This window comes from Podarcis gaigeae, assembly GCF_964106915.1.
Source record: "Podarcis gaigeae genome assembly, chromosome: 17".
Classification (NCBI taxonomy): domain Eukaryota; kingdom Metazoa; phylum Chordata; class Lepidosauria; order Squamata; family Lacertidae; genus Podarcis; species Podarcis gaigeae.
Window position 1 is genome coordinate 1,670,190 of NC_139694.1, and position 25,049 is coordinate 1,695,238.

General features: G+C 44.9%; 1 protein-coding gene across 17 annotated transcripts in view; it reads right to left on the bottom strand.

Annotated features, from left to right (window-relative positions):
* ADGRL3 (adhesion G protein-coupled receptor L3) overlaps positions 1-25,049 on the bottom strand; it is a 526,579-nt gene that overhangs the window by 403,309 nt on the left and 98,221 nt on the right. For all 17 annotated transcript variants that reach the window (XM_083718335.1, XM_083718333.1, XM_083718332.1 and 14 more), the window contains exon 2: positions 587-652. The gene's annotated coding sequence lies outside the window, so the exon portion shown is untranslated. The remainder of the gene's footprint in view (positions 1-586; positions 653-25,049) is intronic.

The window sequence follows — 25,049 nt, forward strand, 5'->3', positions numbered from 1 at the left end:
GAAGGGGACGACAGAGGACGAGATGGTGGGACAGTGTTCTCGAAGCTACCAGCATGAGTTTGACCCAACTGCGGGAGGCAGTGGAAGACAGGAGTGCCTGGTGTGGTCTGGTCCAGGGGGTCACGGAGAGGCGGACACGACTAAACGACTAAACAACAACAACAACAACAACAACAAAATCACTTGCAGTCACCCAAAAGTCTCCTGCTCCCTGAAAAACCGCCACCTACTTCCCTTTGGCTGACCATAATGCCTGGAACTGCCTCCAGGAGTGCCTCTGCACAACCACGTCTCTTATGCCCTTGAAGACCCTCCCCAAAACTCACCTTTTCTGGGAAGCCTTTGAGTCATCCCCCCTAAGTCCCTATTGTAACTTTGCCAAAGTGCTGTTTGTTTATAGTACAAAAATGCAGACTTTTCCAGGTATCTCCCAATATGTAAGCAAAAAGCATTGAAAAGAATTATGGTTGGATCTACAAGATGAAAACTATAAAATCAGTATAGGTAGCGCGATACGATTAAGTTCATGGCTTTCCAAAACTATTTTGCAGCAGTTAAATCCAGATAGAATAAATGCTGTAATTACCTGAATTTGTTCTTCAGCTGCTAAAAATCCATATATCTTTTCTGCAGATTACCGAATTCAGCATTTCTGAGGAGGAAAGAGAGAAGAAATAATTATGCTTACACGCACTAGTCTCTAAGAAATTATCACAAAGTATAGAGCAGTCTTTTCATGCTTGTCTGCAAAACAGCTGGGCCAACTGTATCATGTGCAATCATACTATATGCAAAGGTTTAATATGAACAATTGAGGCATGACAATGGGAGTTTTGTGAGCATTAGCTTTCCAACTGGGTTCGAGCGGGATGGAAAATGCATTCCTGGGTGCTGCTCTCTGTTGTCAACAGTCCCTTTGCGAGGGTAGGTAAAGGTAAAGGTAAAGGTACCCCTGCCCGTACGGGCCAGTCTTGCCAGACTCTGGGGTTGTGCGCCCATCTCACTCAAGAGGCCAGGGGCCAGCGCTGTCCGAAGACACTTCCGGGTCACGTGGCCAGCGTGACATCGCTGCTCTGGCGAGCCAGAGCCGCACACGGAAACGCCGTTTACCTTCCCGCTGGTAAGCGGTCCCTATTTATCTACTTGCACCCGGAGGTGCTTTCGAACTGCTAGGTTGGCAGGCGCTGGGACCAAGCAACGGGAGCGCACCCCGCCGCAGGGATTCGAACCGCCGACCTTTCGATCGGCAAGTCCTAGGCGCTGAGGCTTTAACCCACAGCACCACCTGCGTCCCAACAGCACCACCTGCGTCCCACCTGCGAGGGTAGAAGTGTTCATTGATGGGTCGAAGCAGTCCAATACAGACCAAGAGCAGTGGCAGACCTTGGGATCTTAAATTCTAGCAGTGTCCTGCACAATGCCAAAATCTGGCTCACACACAAACCTCTCACCTTCTATTCTTCATCACAGTTGTGGCACCAGTCTACTGCCTTTAGTATCGCAAGATTGTCATGAGAGCACTTGGACTAAAATGGTCAACCAAAAGCTTTATTTTCTGGTTTATCACCACAACAGTTACTAACACTGGGCTCCAGTAAAGCAAATAATTTAATTAGACAGCGCCTATATGATATCGAGCGACAGAATAACTTGGCCACAATAAGGAAATTTTGCCCATGGTATGATTATTTTCCACCTAGTCATTTTGACGCTTTGGCACCCTATTTGCAAAATTTAACGGTCCCAAATTACAGATGTGCTTTCACTCTTGCAAGATTGAACATACTGCCTTTGGCTGCGCTTGAGGGTCGATTTCAAAATAATTCCTCCGGGAAAACGGTTATGTCCCTGTGGAGATGGCAGTATTGAGTCAGTGGCTCATGTGCTTCTGGCTTGCATTCTTTATGAAGATTTGAGGAGTGAGGTGATTACCCCCTATATTGTCCATTCCCGGTCGCTCAACCATTGCTACTGTGTCCTTTCTTTGAGCAGATCAAGATGATCAGGTGACAGCGAAAACAGCAAGGTTTTTAGCAGGTGCAACTGGAATAATATCTATTATTTTATTACTGATGTAACCCCCCCAAATGTATTTTCTATAGTTGTTTTTACCTCTGTCTTCAATACATTCTATTTTATTTTATTGCTACGGCTAGTGGCTGATGCTAGTGATGTGTGGAAGTGAAAGCTGGACCATAAAGAAGGCTGATCACCAAAGAATTGATGCTTTTGAATTCTGGTGCTGGAGGAGACTCTTGAGAGTCCCATGGACTGCAAGATGATCAAACCTCTCCATTCTGAAGGAAATCAGCCCTGAGTGCTCACTGGAAGGACAGATCCTGAAGCTGAGGCTCCAAGACTTTGGCCACCTCATGAGAAGAGAAGACTTCCTGGAAAAGACCCTGATGTTGGGAAAGATGGAGGGCGCAAGCAGAAGGGGACAACAGAGGACGAGATGGTTGGACAGTGATCTTGAAGCTACCACCATGAGTTTGACCAAACTGCAGGAGGCAGTGGAAGACAGGAGTGCCTGGCATGCTCTGGTCCAGGGGGTCACGAAGAGTCGGACGCGATTAAACGACTCAACAACAACAAGTGACTGATGCAAATAAAGATTCTTTCAACCTCAACCAGCCTAGTTGTGGGACCCCCTGCAGCTCCCCCCGGGCTCCACCCCCAGTGCGCCCCCGTTAACCCGCCTCTGCTAAAAGGCTTGCACACATATATGAACCAGGCCAGAGCGCCTTATTTGTGTATTTTCAAATTTTTAGTCCCAGTGGACTAAATCTGGACTCACTAGCTCCCCATTTTCATTCAGAATTTTACGAGATTCTGTTCCATATCCAGAGCGCGTTTCAGAAAGGGAGGAGGAAGAACTGCACAGAGGTGCATAACGAAAGCTTTTAGCCTTTGTGAAAATTTTCAGATCATAAAATATTAAAAGCACCAGCAACTTAACCTCCAGCAAGAGTTACAAACAACTGCCTGCATCTCAGGATATGGATTATATCAACTGACCATTATAAAAACATTAGCGTCTACCATTATGGCCATGTATCACAGTAGCGTACATGATGCCACATAACTGTCTAAAATGGTATATTGCGGCAGCACAATAAAAAGGCTTGACATTTAGCAGCACAGAGGCAGAGGATTTTTGCATAGCTCCGTGCAACTACTTGCGGGGTGGCGGGGAAGGAGGCAGAGGGAGAGAGACCGGTTGATTGGGTATGTGTTTCTGAAGAAAGCAGCTCAGCTCCCAATCTAGGCTTTGCATGGTGTTAGCTAATAGTGAATCAGGGGTAGATGGATGGCCTGTCCTCCTTTCAACACTTCTGTGTTACAAGAAAACAACAGCTCATTTCCCTAACCCTAGAATTACTTGGAACTCTTCCAAGGCCACTTTGCCCTCAGCGATTCGTGCTCTACTTCCATCTCTTCCTTCCTCAAAGGCTTAACTGCTTTCAGATTTGCTTTGTGGATGTACAAAGAGCTTAAAAGCTTGTTCTGACAGCAAGCCCTTTGGGTTCTCCTTTCCCTTGCTCCCCCACAACAAACACTCTGTAGGGTGAGTGGGGCTGAGAGACTTCAGAGAAGTGTGACTGGCCCATGGTCACCCAGCAGCTGCAGGTGGAGGAGCAGGGAAGCGAACCCGGTTCACCAGATTACGAGTCCACCGCTCTGAACCACTACACCACATGGGCTCTCAGAAGATTCAGATAAAAGAAAAGTACTTCTTCACAGAGCACAGGTTAAATTATGGAACTTGCTCCCAAGGGAAGTAGAGACGGCCACCAACTTGGGAGGGTTTTAAAAGAAGATTAGATAAATTAATGGAGGACAAGGCTACCAACACCACTAGCAATGGTGGTTATGTTTTATCTCCACTACCAGAGGAAACACGTTTCTGAATTCCAGTTGCTGGAACAGAAGAAGAGGAGAGATCAGGTCCTGTCTTGGGGCTAATAATAATAATAATAATTTATACCTCGCCCATCTGGCTGGGTTTCCCCAGCTCCCAATAAAATATTAAAAACACGATAAAACATCAAACATCTAAAGCTGGGAACTGCCAGAAGGCCCTCAGAGCTGGAGCTCAGGCTGAACAATGGGGGTGGAGAAATCTGGCTGGCCACTATGAGAACAGTATGCTGGACTGGATGGACCTCTGCCCTAATTCAGCTAGTTCTTCTTATGTTCTAGTATCAGCTAAATAAAATGGCTTTTTGTTTGTTTGTTTGTTTGTTTGTTTGCTTGCTTGCTTTATATTGATCTTTCCATCTTGAAGATGAAGCAAGCCTGGTGGTAAAAGGACTAATGGATGAGTTGGGGTGGGTGTAGTAGGCTAGTCTACTTATAACAGCCCTCTCTACACTACACCACACTACACCACACACTACACACACCACACTCTACACTATATCCCACACTACACCAGTGTGGTGTAGTGGTTAAGAGTGATAGACTCGTAATCTGGTGAACCGGGTTCGCGTCCCCGCTCCTCCACATGCAGCTGCTGGGTGAAGTTGGGCGAGTCACGCTTCTCTGAAGTCTCTCAGCCCCACTCACCTCACAGAGTGTTTGTTGTGGGGGAGGAAGGAAAAAGGAGATTGTTAGCCGCTTTGAGACTCCTTCGGGTAGTGATAAAGCGGGATATCAAATGCAAACTCTTCTTCTTCTTCTTCTTCTTCTTCTTCTTCTTCTTCTTCTTCTTCTTCTCTCAGTAGGTGGGATCAGAAGCAAGTTCTTCCTGGGAGCAGACAAGATGACCTCTGCAGTCCAAGGGTATTTTAGAGGTAGAGGAGGTAGCATAGTGGAAAGGAGCTGATGGTTTGGCCTAAGAGGTGGGAATTGGTGGACTAAACCAGAGTCACACCTAGAGGGGGGCTAGCCAGGCTTTTTGCCCCAGGAGAAGCCTCCAGAGGGGCCACATTAAGGCTTCCAACCTGTGTTTGTGTGTATGCATGGTTTTGGTTGTTGCTGTGCTGTTGTTTTTTGCCAAACTGGGTCTTTCACCCGGGTGAAATAAAGCCTAGTTTCGCCCCTGACTTAACTCCCCTCTCTTACAGACCTCAACTGGAGTACTGTGTCTAATTCTGGGCACTCCAATTTAAGAAGCATATAAACAAACTGGAGTACGTCCAGAGGAGGGTGACAAAGATGGGGAGGAGCCTGGAGACCCAAGTCCTATGAGGAAAGGTTGAAGGAGCTGAGTACGTGTAACATAGAGAAGAGATGCCCGTGGGACAATACGTTGCTCATCTTCAAATATCTAAAGTGCTGTTACATAGATGGTGGAGCAAATCTGTTTTCTATTGTTCCAGGTAGTAGGTCCTGAACTAATAGCTTCAAATTATATGGGGGGCGGGGAAGAGTTTGGATTAATCATGAGAAAGAACTTCATACCTGAAGGTATGAAGAGTTTGTATACCAATCAGGGGGCCATATTCAACCAACTGGTCCTGATGTGAGAAACCTATGTGATTTTATGTTGTGGACTGCCCTGAGATCTACAGTTAAAGGGTGTTATACAAATAAATAGGGACGTGGGTGGCACTGTGGGTTAAACCAGAGCCTAGGCCTTGCCAATCAGAAGGTCGGCGGTTCAAATCCCCGCAACAGGGTGAGCTCCCGTTGCTCGGTCCCTGCTCCTGCCAACCTAGCAGTTCGAAACCACGTCAAAGTGCAAGTAGATAAATAGGTACCGCTCTGGCGGGAAGGTAAACGGCGTTTCCATGCGCTGCTCTGGTTCGCCAGTAGCAGCTCAGTCATTCTGGCCACATGACCCGGAAGCTGTACGCCGGCTCCCTCGGCCAGTAAAGCGAGATGAGCGCCGCAACTCCAGAGTCGGCCACGACTGGAACCAATGGTCAGGGGTCCCTTTAACTTTTTATACAATACAATACATAAAATAACCTACACAAGGACTTTTGCTAGCTCCAAAGGGCTTCCCTGCACTCTCCGTGCCCCCGTGGGTCGGTGTGGGTGGGCTAGGGGAACCCCCAGAGTAGGACATATGGGGAGGAGAGGGCAGATCATCACATCAGGCAAACAGAAATGCTTCCACTACACTGAATTCCTCCCGGGATCCTATGGAGGAGTTTGACATTGGCAGGGAGTTAAGACTCCATGACCTTCAACCAGATCCTTTCTAACTCCATGATGCTATTGTCTCCCAGTTACCACTTGCGTATCTTCTGCAGTTCAGAAAATATCCCTTTCTGTGCTGTTGTTGTTGAGAGGATCACGATTCCTCCTCTGATGGTTCTTTTCTAGTTTTGTATATTAGCACATCAGTGAAGGCAGACCATGTGGAATAAACCTTTGCCTACATATTTCTCTGTGAGGCTAGGAATTCTGACGCCGCTTCTAGCCATTCAAATAATAAGTAACTTAAACAGAAGCAACCCAAGTAATGAAGATGATTGGGATGTGGTCCAGATGCAGCTACCTTATTTGCTTAGACACCATTTATTACTGTTACATTTTATCACGGAGTAGTAAAAATTTATAAGGCAACATCCTGTGTTGTTTCCCCACTGGGATAAATGATACAAATGTACTATTAAATCTCAATGCCTTCTGCCAGCATGCCAAGCTCCATTCCATTTCTGTTTTCATAACGTGTCAACAACTTGCTATTTTTGCTCAGCGGAGCCATTTCTGTATTTAAGATATTTAAATCTTCTGCGAAAACAGGAAGCTCCAAAGGCGTACAACCCTTATATCTCCTTCCTATGACGTTTAACGGCATGGTGGTTTAAACAAGAACCTAAACAAAGAAATCTGAGGTTGCATTTTCTTGCTTTTCCTGTAATGAATTACAGGTGTAGGGGCCTTGATTCTCACTGGGACCATTGCATAGCTAAAACTTCCCTCCCCAGCTGCAATCTGGATAAAATGTGGTCCTCCAAAGAGCTATGAAATTGCACCACCTGAGCAAGGAATGACACAGGGAGCACAGTAATAAATAGGCAGCATCTGGAACATATAGACCCTGAACCCGCAAGGACAACAAGAGTAGCCGGCAAGGTGAGTCATGGGTTTGGGTCACCCTACTGACAGTGGTATTGCTGCTGCTGCTGCTTACCAGAGTGGTCCAAGGGCAAGGCAGGGTGGAGGTGAGTTTAGGGCTATGTGGGTGCACTGGCGGAGCCAATCCAGTGCTCCTGACAGTGTGCTCATGCAACTCTGGCCTTGCCAGCACCCTGCCCAATCCTCATCCAAAAGCAGCTGTCAGGAAGGCAGCTCCAAAACCTTGGCTCCACTATTCTGGCTGTTCATGGTGCAGAATACAAAAACAAAATAAATAAAAAACCCACAACAAACCAGAGGACAGTCTTCTATTCAATGGGCTGTCAGAGGACAACCCTCATTTTTAAGTAAGGTAAAGGTAAAGGGACCTCTGACCATTAGGCCCAGTCGTGGCCGACTCTGGGGTTGCGGCACTCATCTCGCTTTACTGGCCAAGGAAGCCGGCGTACAGCTTCTGGGCCAGCATGACTAAGCCGCTTCTGGCAAACCAGAGCAGCTTACGGAAATGCCGTTTACCTTCCCGGCGGAGCGGTACCTATTTATCTACTTGCACTGGTGTGCTTTCAAACCACTAGGTTGGCAGGAGCAGGGACCAAGCAACGGGAGCTCACCCCGTCGCGGGGATTTGAACCGTTGACCTTCTGATCGGCAAGTCCTAGGTTCTGTGGTTTAACCCACAGCACCACCCGCGTCCCTCATTTTTAAGTAGTAGTTCTCTATTTGAAGGGCGGTCTGGTCCAAAGCCTGTTTACAGAGAGAATTTAGAGAGTTGCCCATCAATAATTAGGACCTCATCAGCAGGCTGAGCAGGACTACAGGCTACCTTGTCAACGTTTTCTCCACCTTGATGAGATGTATTATTTCTGCTCTATGATAGCTATTGTTTCCAATTGTGTATCAATACATATAAATTAGCACATGCAAACCTTGTACAAATCTGAGTCCTCTTTTTCCTTCTTTTCAGCCACGCGTAAGTAGCCATGCTGAATCCCAGTTCTCTTTCCTGGCCAGACATGGGCTTTCTAAGGAAGAAGCAATGCCCTACAAGCTAAATCTGAGCCTAAAGAACGGAACTGCTCGATCTTTGAAGCAAATATGATTGATCACCTCACACTGCGCAGAGGACAAAGAAGTACAGTGGTGCCTCGCAAGACGAAATTAATCCGTTCCGCGAGTCTCTTTGTCTTGCAGTTTTTTCGTCTTGCGAAGCACGGCTATTAGCGGCTTAGCGGCTATTAGCGGCTAAGCGGCTATTAACGGCTTAGCGGCTATTAACGGCTTAGCGGCTTTAAGAAAAAGGAAACAAACTTGCAAGAACTTGCAAGACGTTTCGTCTTGCGAAGCAAGCCCATAGGGAAATTCGTCTTGCGGAACGACTCAAAAAATGGAAAACTCTTTCGTCTTGTGAGGCATTCGTCTTGCGAGGCATTCGTCTTGCGGGGCACCACTGTACAGAGGATCCCGTCCAGAGCTTTACATCCCATCACCAGCTCACCAAGGGTGAATGATCCTTCACTGTATATCACTGAGTAGGGTATATTCTGCACAGGGTATATTCTGCATGGGGGAAAAGTGCCAATGCCTGGGCTTGCAGAGGGCAGCTGAACCAACACCGCTTCCTGATCTCAGCCCCATCTCAGAAAGAGAGGCAGCCAGCAAGGAGGGAACGAGGGGTAGAAACTGCAGCAATTTGGCTGTGCTGCAGAGCCGATGATACTTGCAACGTTCATCATTTCAGTAGAACAAACCACCCGGACCCTCCAGCAGATGCTGCAGCCACAAACATGACAGCAGAATCATCAGCCTTGCCACCAGCAGCAGTATTGGCTGTTGCAGCAGCTGCCACAGCTGATCTCGCAGTGGGTAATGAAACACCATACTTCTCCCGAGCCTCTAAAATCGGAGGCGGCTCCGGGCTCATTTCAGATCTTAATGTCTCCAAAGCTCAGCAAGATATCGGGGGAGGGGGGGATATGGACCCTCCACTTGTAGTGCCACTTATTCCAGAATCAAACTGATTGCCAGCATTCTCAAGGTTGCACAGTTCTGGGAGTTAGTAGAATCAGATAAACTACTGTATTTTTCGCTCTATATGACACACTTTTTAGGAGGGAAAAAGTAAGGGGAAATGTGTGTGTGTGTTATGGAGCGAATGCAGACTGTGCAGCTATCCCTCTAGCTGTTCTGGCTTCTGGGATTCAGAATATTTTTTTTCTTGTTTTCCTCCTCCAAAAACTAGGTGCGTCTGGTGCGTCTTATAGAGCGAAAAATACGGTACATTCAGAAGCCTCCATGCTCCAGTTTTTTATGCAATTGCTCCTTGACTTTTAAAGGAAAAAAGGAGTTGTCCATTAAAGGAGATGTCAATCACCATGAGGCACAGAGAAGAAACAAGGTTGACTGTGGAAGTTGCAAAATGCATCTACCTTCTCTTTTAAACAAAACATAAATAGTAACTTACTCAAATGATCTTATGAGAATGCACACATATGAACAGAAAGAAGAAACGCACAGCGGATTAAGAAACACAACAAATGTTAGGATAAGCAGCCTGCACGTGAGACACGAACAATAAGAAAAAATAAGAAAAAAGCCCTCATATACCACCTAGCAAACCACATTTGCTGCATTCAGTGTAGGCACGTCGGGAGGGCGGAATGAACTCAAGCCTTTGGCCTCCCTGTTTATGGCTGTAAAATATCTAAAATATGGTGGTAAGTGAGGAGAAAGCAGGCTACAATAGTGGCTCGAAATACTATAAAGTTTAACAAGTGCCAAAATAAGAGATTTTAAAAATATATATTATATGTCCGTTATGACTTTGGATCGGAAATTTTAACAGAGCTTTTACAGCTCTATTGAAGGTAGCAAGAGCTATACAGCTGGCATAAAAGGAATAACTGTATAAAATGTGACATATTAGTGGTTGCGTATTTTTTTTTAAAAAAATCAGAGTTCTCTTTCTTTCTTTTTAAGCCACCCTAGTGGGTTGAAAGCGTTGTGAAACTTATTTTGTGAAGCTGTCCTTTACTTGCGAGGAAAAGAGCGTAGCAGGTGCCGAAAGGGGTTCCATGAGGGCAGGAATCACCTGGTGCTGGTCTGGGTCTAGGGGGCGGAATCCAGATAGCAAGGAAAGGTTGAGTTCTGCAAGACCTGCGAGAACCTCCAGTGACAGCTTCCGAAAAGAGAGATGCTGCGTTGACAGGTGAGCATGGCTGCGCACCTGAGGAGCCAAGCAGGCCTGCTGAGCGCTCTCCCTTTGACACAAGGTATGGCGGGACAGACTGAACGAGGCAGACCTCTGACTTGGAGTGGTGCTTTCTATTTAGAGACTGGATTTTCTCAGGCTGTACAGCGGGACTTAGGTGCTGGAAATTTAAATGGGAGCGTGAGGGGTCCCAGTACCTTCAGCCTGAAGTCTGCCAGGAAGAAACTCCTATAGATTCACATTTGTATGGAATAATAATAATAATAATAATAATAATAATAATAATAATAATTTTTTATTTATATCCTGCAATCCCCAGCCGAAGCTGGGCTCAGGGCAGCTAACAACAATAAAATAATACAACGTTCTAAAATCATGTTTCAGCCTTAAATGGATTTTGCCTCCATATTTCTTGGCAATTTTAATTGTGTGCCTGGGGGAAGGAGCCAATGAGCCTGGAGTGGGATAGGGTTGCCCCCTACAGCAGCGGCTAGGGGTTAGTGGGCCATATGGTGTTGGGGTCTTCATAAGCCAGGCTAGGCTAATCAGGCTAGGACTACTCACTTGGCTTTAGAAATGGAGAACAGAGCCAGTTGCATGAGGGAGCAGTTTCCCAGAACAGAGAGAGTAAGGGGTACCAGGAATTCCAGTGGGATCCAAGTTTTCCTGGGTGGTGTGTGCAAAAGCATGTGGTGTTTAAGAAAAGTTCTGTGAGCATATTTCTGGACGGAGGCTCTTCTTAATGGATGCCAATGGGTGACAAATGCATACATTTACCTATGGTTTGCAATGCCTTAGATCACGGGTAGGCAAACTAAGGCCCGGGGGCCGGATCCGGCCCCATCGCCTTCTCAATCCAGCCCGCAGACGGTCCGGGAATCAGCGTGTTTTTACATGAGTAAAATGTGTCCTTTTATTTAAAATGCATCTCTGGGTTATTTGTGGGGCCTGCCTGGTGTTTTTACATGAGTAGAATGTGTGTTTTTATTTAAATTGCACCTCTGGGTTATTTGTGGGGCATAGGAATTTGTTCATTATTTTTTTCAAAATATATTCGGGCCCTCCACAAGGTCTGAGGGACAGTGGACCGGCCCCCTGTTGGAACAGTTTGTTGTCCCCTGCTTTAGATGCATCCTCCTCCCTCTCGTGGCTTGGTTGGATGATAGCTGCATGAGCTGAAGGTTTCATGCTCTTACATCTAACTCAGAATCATAGAATCATGACATTGTCGAGTTGGAAGGGACCCTGAGGATCATCTAGTCCAACCCCCTGCAGTGCAAGCATCCAGACCACAGCCGTCCCAGGGTTGGGCTGGAACCAGCAACCTTCTGGTTAGCAGTCAGATGCACTTACCCATTGTGCTACTACAAGACTTCCTTTCACCAATTAATATCGGTAGAGTTCAAAAAACCCAAACTACAACTTCCTTACCCTGTATGTCTAAGCTTTTGCGTTACATACTTTTCTGGGCAACCTAAGTATTTTGGAGTTAAGCTACTAGGGCCATGCTTAAAATGACAGCAAGGCTGAAGTCCTACGTAACACGATGGCCGGTATCCCCTTCCACTGAAAGGGGCGTGAGAGAGTGGGGGCAGCATGGTTTTCTAGATTCATTTCATTTTTTAAAAAATATTTTTATTAAGTTTTTTAAACATAAATGCAAATATAATAAACAATATAACATATATCATAACATATTTTCTTCACTTCTTTTGACTTCCTCACGTCTCCCGCTCCCACTTGCATCGTTGTCAGTTCTTGCCCGCAATTTACCATCTTGTTTACATACTTATGTCCCATTCATTTCAAATATAATCTAATATTTCTCCCAAAGGTTTATGATTTTTCCTCAATCTCACTTAGCATCCTAATTGCATCTAATTTGGTGGTGGTCAATTATTTATGATCTAGCCTCCATCTTAACATTCAACCAAATTACAATACTTTTTTAAATAAATCTTAAATTTCTTCCAATCTTCTTCAACCTTCTCTTCTCCCAGGTCTCGGATTCTGCCGGTCATCTCAGCTAATTCCATATAGTCTATCAGTTGCATCTGCCACTCTTCCAGGTTTTCTAGATTCATTTCAGTCAGGCTTCAGGAGTGGATTTAGAACATGAAATTGCCTTGAGTTGAACTTTGCTGCGACAGAGAGAACCGGGAAGAGTGACCTTGCTGGTCCTCTTTGTGGGAAGGAGCCTTTGCTCAGTGGTAGGGAATCTGGTTTGAATGCAAATGGTACTCTGTTCAATGGCTGTCATCTCCAGACAGGGCTAGAAGTGTCCCCCCTCTGGGTCCCTAGAGAGTTGCAACGGTCTATGCAGCTTCTTGGACGCAGGTGGCACTGTGGGTTAAACCACAGAGCTTAGGACTTGCCGATCAGAAGGTCGGCAGTTCAAATCCCTGTGACGGGGTGAGCTCCCGTTGCTCGGTCTCTGCTCCTGCCAACCTAGCAGTTCGAAAGCACGTCAAAGTGCAAGTAGATAAATAGGTACCGCTCCGGCGGGAAGGTAAACGGCATTTCCGTGCGCTGCTCTGGTTCTCCAGAAGCGGCTTAGTCCTGCTGGCCACATGACCCGGAAGCTGTACGTCGGCTCCCTTGGCCAATAAAGTGAGATGAGCGCCGCAACCCCAGAGTTGTCTGCAACTGGACTTAATTGTCAGGGATCCTTTACCCTTCTTTAAAAAACCTTCTAGGTAGGTTCCCCAAGCTGGGCAAGGGGTGCACTGCTTGGCAGTTCTTCTTGGAGGGAGGATTCCTGAAGGTGGCACTGGGTGTCCACTCTTGTGCTTTGAGATTACACTGGGTACAAGAGATCAATGGGATGACATGAGACCATATAGGTACATGAAATCACATGCGTAGTATTATGCCCAGCTTTGTCTCTCTCTTTCCACATAGAGGAGGGAGAAAGGTTGTTTTCTGCTGCTCCAGAGAAGCGGACACAGAGCAGTGGATCCAAACTACAAGAAAGAAGATTCCACCTAAACATTAGGAAGAACTTCCTGAAAGTAAGAGTTGTTCGACAGGGGAATTTGCTGCCAAGGAGTGTGGTGGAGTCTCCTTCTTTGGAGGTCTTTAAGCAGAGGCTTGACAACCATATGTCAGGAGTGCTCTGATGGTGTTTCCTGCTTGGCAGGGGGTTGGACTCGATGGCCCTTGTGGTCTCTTCCAACTCTATGATTCTATGATTCTATGTGTAGGTGGGGCTCTGGGTATCATGAATCAATGTGTGGGCATGGTAACGGACTGGGTGAGAGAGAGCACACTGAGACTCAGTCCAGATGTATGGGGTGAACAACATGAAAGATATGCAGAACCAATTATACAAGAAGCAGAAGACCACAGCATACTTATGGGCCCAAATAGATTAATATAAATAATGGGGAAAGGGTTTTCCTTTGCTTGCTAAATTGGGAGCAGTGAAAAAGGGCTGACAACATAGGCCGCAGACAGATTAAAAACAATGCAGGTGTATAATTAGGCATTAATTATCTTACCACACTTTTTACTAAAGGGCTTTAAATTTTAAAGAATTAAGCTGAATCAAACAAAGCCACCTCAACGAATCGAACCAATAAACAAGAGAGATGCACGTTCTTCTGGTTAGCTAAGCTAGCCAGCTGGCTTTAGCTTTTTCTTTCTTGCAAAGGCATTCAGGCTTGCAAATGGAATATCTCCGAGTGATGTGAACTGATTTCACTTTACAGGTGAAGCCAGGAAGTGAAATTGCCCTACAGGGACACAGAAAGGAGAGGAGAAGGGGAGAGACTTGTACTGTAAAGGTGTGGAATTGCAGGCTTATTTTTTTTAAAAAAATAAGATTACTGTTTTATCAGAGGGTTTAAATGCTTTGGGTGGAGCTGCTCAGTCACTTGTGAACCATATAAATATATTGCTGTACTGAAAGGTCTCACAGCTGAAGTAATTCCTATATCCCCAAATCAACCAAATCTTGATCTATACACCTCAAAGCTAATTGGAATTTTGAAAAGAACTGTCACCTGTTAAATAACTTATTTATTTATTTATTTATTTATTTATTTATTTATTCAATTAGATATATTATTATATATTCAATTAGATATATTATAGATTTATTCAAAAAGATAGATATAGGAGAAATATGCAAGCCATTCCACTTTTAAAGGGCACAAAACATTTCCATCATTTTCTCTCCTTCAGAATGTCACCTGGGAGATCCGTTATACAACTGCAGCAGACTAGCGCTCTAGGCACACCTGAGCTCCTTTTCCTCGCCAAACTGCATATGCAAGCCAGCGACTGCACCAGTATTTCAATCTTCTCTGGATGGAGATTCGGTTTGTTCATTCACATCCAGTCCATCACTGCCCCTAGCTGTCAGAATTTCCATAACCTCCCAAGGGTTAAATGCAAAAGAGCAGCAGATGTAGATGTCGCCTGCATAATAACAATCCGGCCCAAATCTCCAGGCGGCCTCACCCAGTGGTTTAGCGAGACCAGGTGCTGAGATCCTCACTTCTACAAAGTTGTAAAGGTGCAGGAGGCCTGAACTTCTGTGCGTCTGACTACCCTACAGGCAGAACCGCTCCATCTCAGGCAGCTGAAGCGCAAGAGGAAGGACCCCCACCCCACCCCACTGTTCCACCGCAGCCACAACACCCCTCTCACCAAGGAGGAGGTCTCTGGCATGCCACATGGCTGCTCATCCTGCGGAACGCTAGTCCATGCGCGAGCTCTGCAAGAGGAGGGTTATTCCAGAGTGCAGAGAAGACAAGTGCCAAGGCCTTGCGGTACACCTCCTCTTACACAGAGTTTGGGCAGAGGGTGTGTGTGTTCTGACAAGTGGCAGAAATCAGGGGGGTGGGCGCGGTGGCACCAGGGGGCGGCACATTCCTGTTTTGACCCCGACTACAGGGCACCCTGTTATGTACTGAAGTTCTCACCCTGGGCCAGCAGGGGGATACTGTAGATAGTTTTCACTCAGGTCCACATATGCAAATAAGGGATTGAAAGTGAGGTTCAGTGATTGGATAGTTACAGAAAATGCTTACAGTTGCGTTGTAGTGGAGCTCTATATAAGCAGGCTGGCTGAACCCTTCAGTTCAGTTCTGTTCTGGCCTGTGAATAAACAAGAGCTGTTTGAAGAATCGCTGTGTCGTCTGATATGTCCACCCACAACTTAACACACCCAAAAGAGAATTTCCTTCTAGCCTAATTGCAGCGTGGACATTGCATCTCTAGTTGTGAGACACACACACTCTCGGAAACACCCTCTGGGCTACAATCTGTGTTGAAAGACTGCAGCAGAGGGAAGGAGGGGACCCTGCAGGTGAGATAGGGAGACCCCCGGGGGTTAAATGTGGCCATGGTCCAGTGGTTCCCCACCCATGCCATAAGCCAGCAGCCACAGGGCAACACAACAGCCTCCCAGAGTCTCCTTCTGGGATATATTCCAAGACAAACTGACCCCAATTCATCCTTTTCCTGATCAAGTCAGCAGGAGGGCAATAGCGGCCAGTCCTTTCCCCTTCTTTCCCATAAACCTCCAAGCTGTTCACTTGTCCCTCATTTCCACAAGCTTTCTGCCTGCCTCCCATTTGCAAGTGTCTCTCTTCTTCTTCTTCTTCTTCTTCTTCTTCTTCTTCTTCTTCTTCTTCTTCTTCTTGCCCTCCATCAGCACTTTGTCACCTGACGTGCAGGAACATTTGTGGAACGTGCTCTTTCCCACAAGGTTGCTGCGGATGGGATCAGTTCTACATTTTACAATCTACCTGTGCCTGCAGTGAAAGGTTGGCCAGAATCCTAGGTAATGGAACGTGGGGAGAGAGTGACTCCCCATGGCTGTCACAGTCACCAAAGCAAAACATCCAAGTAGGTGGGTGTTAAGTTGTGGGTGAACATATCAGACGACACAGCGATTCTTCAAACAGCTCTTGTTTATTCACAGGCCAGAAGAGAACTGAACTGAAGGGTTCAGCCAGACTGCTTAAATAGAGCTCCACTACAACGCAACAGTAACCATTTTCTGTAACTATCCAATCACTGAATGTCACTTTCGATCCCTTATTTGCATATGTGGACCTGAACTATCTACAGTATCCCCCTGCTGGCCCAGGGTGAGAACTTCAGTACATAACAGTGGGGGAGAAGGGAGCTTGGAGGGAAGGTGAGGAGTTCAATATGGAAGGTTTTAAAATCTGAAACAGAGAAGAACTGTAGGTTCTAATAGTCTTCTCATACCCGAGGTGAGCCGTAAAATATCACAAGGATTACTTTTTTGAGAAAGGAAAAGCACCTTTGGGTGACATCACTCATCTTAACCAATTTGAAGCTTCAGGGGAAAGATATAAAAAGCCCCCACTGTCAGATTGTTCGAGTAACATAACCAAGGACCACACATGCAACAAAACTGTAGCTTGTTAGGCGAGGCCTTTTAGGGCTTGGCTTTATGCTGCTTACTGGATTGATTGATTGCCTGCTCCGCTTTTAAATTACCGAATTGATTTGTCATTGTTTTTATTGATCTTGTTTTACTGTAAGCCACTCCGGGGGAGCTTGCTGGTTGAAGAACAGCGTAGGAATACTTAAAACGTTGACACCCCGGTGAACTTCCACGCTCGGGCGCAGTATACCACAGTGCAAGGTGATAGTGAGCAACAACCATCTCCATGCTGCTGCCGTGAGCTCACAGCGACATCTGGTTCGTTGTTGCTGGGAAAAGGAATGCTGGATTAGAGAGAGCCCTTTGGTTTCATCCAGCAAGGCAATTCCTATTTGTTCGCACCTTTTCTAATACCTTCAGAGGTTAAAGGTGGCATTTGATGAGAGCAGCCATGCAGTGTGACTCAGGTACAACAAGTCCATTAGGTCTGCTCCGTAATCTAATTTGCAGGGAGTGTGGGCCAATTATCGCTCCCCTCAAACCAAGTCAAGCAGCCTGTAGTCAGCAGCCTCAAATTCTAAGGTTCCGCTTTTTCTCTCTCTGTTTGCTCTCGACTAGTGGAGACAGCTGCTGCCCGGGTCCTGACTTGCTGCTAAGCTTCTTGAAGCAAATCCCTCTCCCTTTCTGACTCTTCTCATTCATTTCCTTTTGGAGCTTGATGCTTGCCGGGGGCGCCATTAAAAAAGTTCCCCTAGCCTAAAACCTCTAACATGAGCTTATTTTGCTTCCTTCAGAGATACCCTCCGCAAGTGACAGTTGTTGCTGCGCTTTGCCCAGATTTCGCCATTTGCAGCAGTGAGCCTGACAGCTCTTAGTGTTCAGTGACAGCAGCCACTGAATAATTAAGGCAAGTCTCAGAATCAACAGAAATGTTTTCCAAACAATTCCAGAGCAACCTAAAGCCTGAAAATAAAGCAGAACAAGGCTAGGAACTGTACTGAACAGATGATAAAACAAAAACCTTTATTTTTCGTAAGAAAGTCGTGGTGAATGTAATAAATAACAGCAATAACAATGATTATAATATCATTTGTTTGTTTAAATGATTTAGATATTGCTCTTTCCATGGGATTTACAACAGCAACAGCAACAGCATATATTGGTATCCAGTGGCATAGCGTGGGTTGTCAGCACCCGGGGCAAGGCAAGTAATTTGCGCCCCCTAACCCGAGTGAGCCAGGTAGGGGCAGAGAGCTGCGAGTGCGAGCGCGCCCCCCCAGATGTTGCGGCCGGCCCCTCCTGCACCCCCCACGCTACACCACTGTTTGTATCCTACCCTTCTGGCGGCAACAACAACAACAACAGCAGCAGCAACAACAACCACCTATATTTGTATCTCACCCAGCTGGCTGGGTTGCCCCAGCCACTCTGAGTGGCTTCCAACATATATAAAAACATAACAAAACATAAAATATTAAAAAGCTCCCCTATACAGTACAGGGCTGCCTTCAGATGTCTCCAAAAGGTTATATAGTTACTCATTTATTGATAAATTCAGTAAGTAATAATACTTATAAGCAGCATTTATAGAGCACATTTTCATGATGAGCAGGTCGCCCTCACCTGCTCACTGATCTCCCCCTGAAACTGCCCACTTCAGTCTTACAAGGGAACCCTGGATTTTCCTTGAAAAATGTAGTTACACCCTTAGGTGTCTGCGTTTCCTTTATTCAAACCAGCAGCTGTAGTTTGTAGGCAATACTGGTAAGCCAACTTAAGAGAAGCCTCTCATGCTTTTGGTCTCAGAAGACCAGGCAAAGGTATTTTAGTAGCTCTCAGTGGTTTACATTCTGGGTCTGAAAAGGATGCTCCACATATTACCTGTTACCACTGGGCTAGAGACATTCCTACTCAGATCACAAAAGTTCACAGAATTCTCATTGCTTCCGTAGCAGCATTTGAGCCTCTGCTGGGCATTTCTGGTGATGGGTCTGCTCCAGAAATGGCCATTTGTGTAAAATGTGGCTGCCAGTATATTGACAAAGAAAGCTCTCGGGGACCATGTAACACCAATCCTGAAAAGGCAATGTAAGTTGATGGTTTCATATTGACCTAAAGTAAAGGGACCCCTGACCATTAGGTCCAGTCGTGGCCGACTCTGGGGTTGTGGCGCTCATCTCGCTTTACTGGCCGAGGGAGCCGGCGTACAGCTTCCGGGTCATGTGGCCAGCATGACTAAGCCGCTTCTGGCAAACCAGAGCAGCGCACAGAAACACCGTTTACCTTCCCACCAGAGCGGTACCTATTTATCTACTTGCACTTTGACGTGCTTCCAAACTGCTAGGTTGGCAGGAGCAGGGACTGAGCAACGGGAGCTCACTCCGTCATGGGGATTCGAACCGCCAACCTTTTTATCGGCAAGCCCTAGGCTCTGTGGTTTAACCCACAGCGCCACTCACGTCCCATATTGACCTACAAAGCCCTAAATGCTTTGGGGCTCAGGTATTTCATAAAATCATAGAGTTGTAGAGTTGGGAGGTACCAGGAGGGTCATCTAATCCAACCCGCTGCAATGCAGGAATCTTTTGCCCAACATGGGGCTCAAACCCATGACCCTGAGATTAAGAGTCTCTTGCTCTACCAACTGAGCTATCCTAGGAAGAACTGCCTCACATCAGTATTCATTTGACCTTTGAGCTGGGGGCCAGACCCATCTCAAAAGCAGAAGAACACCAGGTGACAACATGAGATAGGACCTTCTCCATGGAGGCATCCATATTTTGGATTGCCCTCCTCAAAGAGATGAGCATTCTGGTCCCAGAAGAGACTCACTCAGGCATTTATGAGGGGTTAGTTGCCTATGAAGTGAGGGTGTAATGATAACAAAAGAACAAGTCTTGTTGAATTGGATCCAGCATGGCTTCAGCAACAAGTAAGTCTTGCTAACCTATTAAGAGTTATTTGCAAGGTGCCCTGAATTTTATATAATCATAGAAAGTGCCCACGTAAATAAAAACAAATCAACAATAATATTCTGACACTGTAGAATTTCCCCTCATTTCCCTTTTCCGAAATTATTTTATCCCTAGAAAATGCATTATCCCATGGAATTATTTTCACCTCTGCTGACCCTCCCTCAGTTCTTCCCAAAAACTATTTACTCCTGATTTTCCCCAGCCTTCTTTAAGCCACATCAGCCTGATCTGATACGATGAAATGCCTCAGTTCTCCTGGATGTTTTCTATTCAGCAGCCACCAATTATGATGGCTAGCTTGCATAATACCCTCCTTCTCCACAGGTTTCAATATTACCAACTTGGTTTAAACTTTAAATTCAGTTAATATATGTGCCATAGTAAGCTGTGTCCAAAGTAACTCACAATATCATCTTTTTATTATTATTGAACAACATACAGGTATTTTTTTCCAGGACGGCTCACCTGGAATTTTTTTCTCCAGGAGGACTTACCTGTCAAACTTCTAACATATCTTTAGGCACCAGGCAAAATCATTCCTCTTCTCCTTTTGGCCTTATAAACGGTGTGTGTGGGTTTGTTGTTTTTGCTTGTTACTATGCTATGTATGTTTGTGTTTTTGTGTTGTAAACCACCCTGTAACACTTGGATGAAGGGTGTTGCAGCAAAATGCTGAGAGTAACTTCTGAGTTTTGAATGTTAAGTCTCCAGGCACATCGCAGAAACTGGGTGATTAACACACTGTTCTGGTATTCTAGAGACATGAGGACAACCAACCATTCGCAAGAGGAAATATTTTTATCACTTGATTCAACAGTATAACACACTAGGTACTAGAACACTGAATGAAACCTAATGGATAACTATTCGCACAACATCTGAATACTTTAGCATATGTACGCATCTCACAACATCAGTATGCATGGACACGTCACAGCTAGTTGCAAACACATACTGGAAACAGTGGCTTATGGAGCAATACAACAATGGGTAATAGAGATATTCAGTTATTTTTAAAATAAAAATCTTCTGTTCTTGTATTCTTTAGAGGCATATAAAACCACACTGTGACACTTTAAAAAAAACAAACCCATGTCAAAATTTCCATTTCCTTTAATTTTCTCCAAAAAAAGCAACCACTCAAATAAATACAAAATGCTGTTTCCTGGCAGCACAGTGCCAGTCAGGAGAAGTCTTATTTGCCTTGCTAGGGCTAATTTGACCCAATACAGGTGTGTGCTTGTCTTCGCAGTTGGAAAATAGTGCAGGTGCATATTTAGGCACCAGCAGAAACCCAGTGTTATTGAGACTCTCAATCGTATACAAACAATCACCTGTTGTGGGGTGTCAGTCAACATAAGCCAAGGTATGTGCTCTTTGTTCTATTTGCAAAGAGTCCTATACTCATTGCGCAGTCACTTGCTGAGTAAAGCAAAAGAAGTCAAGTAGTTCTGGGGCATGTACAGAGTGCCAGCTGAACAGCCACAGCTGGTAGGGATAGGCTGAATGGCCTAAGTTTTGTTTGGGTCTATTTTTCATGTGATCATTGCAAAGAGCTTCCTATCCCGTCTATATGTGGAGGGGTGGTTTGTTTGTTTGTTTTGGTTTTTTACAGATGAGGGGGGAGGAGGAATCAACATTAAGCCTTCTAAAAAATAAAATAAAGGAGAACGAGAACTTACGCAATATTAATTCTATTGAAATTTTTAGAACTCAGAAGACTCCAGCCCTTTTGTGTAAAGGAAAAGCAGCCATAAATCAATAAAAACCAGCACTTTGCCTCTTCTCAATTTAGCTCTGTCTGGGTGAACAGATAATTCCAAACAGCAAATATCTGAGGTGTCTGAATTTCAGACAGAGCTCTGGGCCCATTTCGTTCAGGTACAAACCTCAAGCCCCCCCCCCCTCCACCATCACTTCTGCCACAGAGCATCTCTCACTATGGAGCAAGTTGAATCATCACACAGTATTGACTGGCGATCTATTTTCAGCCTGCAGTGCTATGCAGGACATATCAGGCACAGCAAAACCAAGATGCAGCAAGAATGTAATAAGGAGCCCAATTATAGCAAACAAAGAAGCATAGATGAAGGCAGAGCGCGCACACACACACTGCCCTCTCACACACAGTTGCTTAAGGGAAACGCATGCATGGGTCGTGGTATCGCAGTGCTCCAACTAACCCACCCAACTTCCCCTGTGCAGAAGCCGCCATCAGTTACCATTAAGAAAGCCGGCTCACAGCTTGGACAAGTTTGCGTTAACTCTTACAAACACACTTCTCTTCTGTACTGAAGAATGAGGGAAATCAGCAAAGAGAATAAAAGCTGGATTAAGTCTTTGAATTACTACAGAAAATGTTGGGAGGGCCACCCATATCTTACAAAATATTCCTAGTATTACTTTTGAAAACTTAGGCCAAACACAGGCAGCAAAAGATAACATTTTAGAGTAAAATGGCAAATTACAAAAGTAACCAGTTCTTGTGATGGGGCTGCATCGTTGATGCAAATGTGAAATGGTTACTGCTTTAACTAAAAGGAGTAACTATGATAACATCAAAACAAAAAATTCCTTCCAGTAGCACCTTAAAGACCAACTAAGTTAGTTCTAGGTATGAGCTTTCGTGTGCATGCACACTTCACTATGGTGTATCTGAAGAAGTGTGCATGCACACGAAAGCTCATACCTAGAACTAACTTAGTTGGTCTTTAAGGTGCTACTGGAAGGAATTTTTTGTTTTGACTATGGCAGACCAACACGGCTACCTATCTGTAACTGGAACTATGATAACATCAGTTCCCTTACTGGAAGGTGCTTCTAAAGGAATGCAGAAAATTATGAACATATCCCAGCAAAGAGCTTTATTAAGACTACTGTGAAATGTCTACAGCAGGGGTTGTCAACCTTTTTATACCTACCGTCCACTAATGCATCTTTCTTGATGGTAAAATTTCCTTACCGCCCACCAGTGCCCGATGGAAGGAGGATTCAGCTTGTGCCGTAGAACCCCCTAACACCCACCTGGAATCCTGAAACGCCCACTGGTGGGCTGTAGGGAGAAGGGGGACAACCCCTGGTCTAGAATATGATGTCTTCCTGAGGAATAATCAATGTGGCTTCAAAAAATGGAAATCTTATCTCACCAACCTTTTAGAATTCTTTCAGGTGTCAATATATGGGGGCATGATTACTGATTAGAGGTTCAGTGTTTTTAATAAGGCCTTTGCCAAAATTACAGAAGAGTAGCCAATCATATTGCAACAAAAGCAATACCTATGGCTCCTTGTTAATTGCAGCATGATTTACACAGGTGAGTAGCCTCCCTACACAAAGCCTCCGGGCAACCCTTCAGCACAGCAATTTTGAAAGGGGCTTTTATGTGAGTCGGTGCTTCTTCAATACAAGCCTGCCGAAGTTTCTGTGATTTTGGTGGCTCCACAGAGCCATCTTTTAAGATGACTACAAAAACACACAGCAATTCAGCAGTGACCCATCAACTTAATTAGGTCCACTTTGCTTTCAGAGGACATCAGGAGCTCTGAATAATTTTTTTTGCCTGTCTTCAAACAAAACATCTAGCAGCCAGACCCAAGCCCTGGTGGCACACGTTGTCTCTTGGTTGCCTCACCCAGAATACATCACTCCAAAGTAGGTCACACTCTTTTTTTGACCCTGTACAGAATGTCGAAGGGGAGAGTTGGCTGCCACTCTGAGGTGGTGCAGACTCTTGTTCTAACCTAGGTAGCAAATGTTTCCATCCCTTGTTCTGACCTCAAATAAATTAGACAGCAAATGACTTCGGTGGAAATGTTTCAATACTCCATAGTACTACTCTGATAAGTGATCGTGCCCCGTTCCCCGCTGCAGGAAAGAGTTAATCCTCTACAAATTAAACAATTTCCTCTTAATTTGTATGTGTTTTGCCTTTTCCTAATTGTGCACATTTTAAATACTGTTTTACCTGCTGGTATTTCAAGTGCCACTTAAGGTAATGTTAACATACTTTACAGCAAGCAAGTCTTACTAAAATGTAATGGAATGTACTTCTTAACAGAAATATTGCTGAATATTGCGTTTCCTGGCTGGGAAATACAAACTTCAGTGGCTTGTAACAATTGTGTCACTGCAAGGTGAGTATTGCAACTCCAACCGTCTTCTAGATTGAACCGTCTTCATCTGAGCTGAAGAACAATTTAAGGACTCCTCCCTCCCGCTTGATTCCCCCTTCCCTCACCATGTATTTGAGTTCACAACACATACAGTAATTAACACTGCACATAATTAACATGCATTTTTATTGACATTCTACAAAATACTTTGTGACTCTCAGACTGGAAACCCTGACTCCTTGAAGAGCCTTTGGGAATATGATTTTGGCATGGAGAATGATTAAGCAGATTGGTGCAATATTTGGGCTAAAAAGCCACTTGACCGCGCCCAAGTCAGAAAAAACACATTTTAAAATGGTACATAGGTGCTAATTGGATCAAGTATCATTGATGGGGCTTTGGGTATACTGAGATGGTGGACCTGCACAACTGTTAATACATTTCAGACTGCAGTGTTTCAGGAAATAAATATGTTCACAAAAAAGTCAATTCAATGCATGCCATAATTGGCGTTATTAACAATTTTAAAGGATGAACAGAAGGATCTTCTGTACAAAGAACTGATCGTGTTTCTACTGGTTAAGATCATAGAATTGTAATGTTGGAAGAGACCACAAGAGTCATCTAGTTTAACCCCCTGAAATGCAGGAACCTTTTTGCCTAACGTGGGGCTTGAACTCACAAAGCCTGAGAATTAAAGAGTCTTGCGCTCTACCGACTGCCCTGCATCATAAAACAGGCAAAAACTGCCTCTTGGGTCCAGCTGACCAATTTGTTCCTGTTAGATGGTGTTGGCTAAGAAGGGCCTTAATTCAGTAGGCTTTTCCATGCTCAATCTCGAACTTAGACTAGCGCAATAAAAAGTGTTGCTCTGTACTGAAATCGTGGTTCCCCCTTCCGTGCTCATCAGAAACTATTCTGATAGCTGCCCTTGTTGGAGATGTGCAGCTGTATGGCAATTTGAGGGCTTTCGAAATGAATAAGCAAGGAATCAACCTTGCAGTAGGCATAGTCTTGTCAATTCTCATTTATTCACTTGGTACTTGGCATTCTTTCTTCTGCCGTAAGAGGCTGTAAAGATGTATGCAGCTTGGGGTGACAGTCAACTAAGTTTTACTCACAGTACAGAAATTAAAATTAATGAATATAACAAAAATAATAATAATAGTTTTTATTTATACTCCGCCCTCCCCAGCCAAGGCCGGGTTCAGGGCGGCTAACAAGCAATAATAAAAACAAGTTGAATGAATACAACTTGAAAACAAGATTAAAATACAACATTAAAATATTGACACATTAAAATGCAGCCTCATCACAGGAGGAGAAAGGAAAAAGAAAGAGGGGGAGGGAAT